This window comes from Dipteris shenzhenensis, chromosome 13, assembly GCF_047967505.1.
Source record: "Dipteris shenzhenensis isolate YYH24624 ecotype China chromosome 13, Dip_SZ_1.0, whole genome shotgun sequence".
Lineage (NCBI taxonomy): Eukaryota > Viridiplantae > Streptophyta > Polypodiopsida > Gleicheniales > Dipteridaceae > Dipteris > Dipteris shenzhenensis.
The window spans coordinates 21,986,934-21,988,676 of NC_141608.1; the positions used below are offsets into that span (position 1 = coordinate 21,986,934).

The 1,743-nt window shown below is 49.7% G+C and overlaps 1 pseudogene; it reads left to right on the plus strand.

Moving 5' to 3' along the window:
- The first annotated feature begins 638 nt into the window (after window positions 1-638).
- LOC147895173 (accumulation of dyads protein 2 pseudogene) lies at window positions 639-1,452 on the plus strand (annotated as a pseudogene).
- Window positions 1,453-1,743: the final 291 nt, after the last annotated feature.

The window sequence follows — 1,743 nt, forward strand, 5'->3', positions numbered from 1 at the left end:
ATGGGCTTGTGTGGTGGTGTGGCAAAAATCCTCTTTGAGGTCATGTAAGGTGAGTGCGTTATAAAAAAGGATGTTGTGTGGGAGGATGGCAGTAGAGATGGTGTGCAAAAAGTAGTTGAAGGTTTCTTTAACTGTGCGTGAAGTGAAGCAGAGTGCCGAGGGGTGGAATGATGCCTCAAGAAGCCTTTCTTGGAGGTCACTTGGTTTTGATTCCAGCGAAGTTGATGCACATGCTGCATGCAGGTCTGTATGTAGAGTGACAATGTACTGCTGGCGTAGCTGGATCGCTACATGCATCCATTCTATAAGTTGGGCCTATTGTTGTACTTTGACTTCTAAGGCCTTCTTCTCCTCCTAGACACAGGCATGTTGTTCTTGATCCATCATGGCTTACCGCCATAGTGCCTCATAATCTATCTGGAGGGTATCGTTTGTAGGAGTGTTCCTGGCCAAAGCCTTCCCAGCTGACGGCCTATGAATTCAGCATCGCCTCTTGGCTCTACAGTCTCCGACTATACCCATTCGCTGCCTATCCTCTTCTTATAGACGTCTTGATTCTATCGCCTTGCCTTACTGCCTCGTTTGCTCTTGCCAAGAGATCAAGGAGGCTTGCTAAGCAACCGGAAGAAGCGCTTGAGAGCTTGGAGTGGTGTACTCTTCGACGCCGTTTCAAAGCATCAAAACATTCCTCGGTTATCACTTCTGATTTGGACTCCGCCCAGAACTACCCATCTGCTCACTCACTCTCTTCAGAGCACCTCCAAGGTCCCCTAGCCTTGCAGCACCTTCATTTCAACCATGGCAGGAAATCCTGGCCCCCTCGGCCTGGCTAGCTTCGCCCTTACGACTTTCGTGCTCTCCTGTTACAATGCTGGGATCTTCGGCGTCCATACAAGCGACCCAGTGAATGTGATCACAGGCCTGGCTTTGTTCTACGGCGGGCTAGCGCAGATCCTGGCAGGCATGTGGGAATTTGCAGTGGGCAACACGTTCGGAGCCACGGCCTTCACCTCCTACGGAGCCTTCTGGCTCTCGTTTGCAACCATTCTCATTCCCAGCTTCGGAATTATCGAAGGCTACAGCAACTCGCCGGATCCCGTGCTACTGCGGGCATTATCGATCTATTTACTAGCCTGGACGATCTTCACCTTCGTGATGCTAGTGGCGTCATTGAGAACAACAGTGGGGCTGGTGCTGCTGTTCTTGACGCTAACGGTAACATTTGCGCTACTGACTGCGGCAGAATTCGGGAGCAGGAACGGCGGGTTGGGGTCGTATGGGGGGTTGCACAGGGCGGCAGGGTTCATGGGGATCATTACGGCAGCCATAGCCTGGTACACTGCTCTGGCGTGGCTGCTGGCTAGCCAGCTGAATCCTATCTTTAGGTTGCGTGTGGGCAGAATCAGAAGTCCTCTCTTCACACCTCCGACTCAACCTACTCAAAAGAAATGAAGCCCTTATTTTGCTTCATCTACCTGAATGACATATGGGCTTCATTGCAATGTAACACTTCATAGTGTAGCATTGTACAAGAACTTTCTCATGCATTTGTCTAGAACGCAAATGATCCCATCACTAGATAAGTATATGAAAGTCTGCATGAAGCTTGGTATCAGCCTAGACCAATGATTGTTGAGGATGAGTATATGCTAAAATTACAGCAAGCTGGACCCTCAAGTAAAGTGATGTCAAGGCCATCACAACATGAGGAAAGTATTGATAGTGTGAGTCCATCGAGTGGTA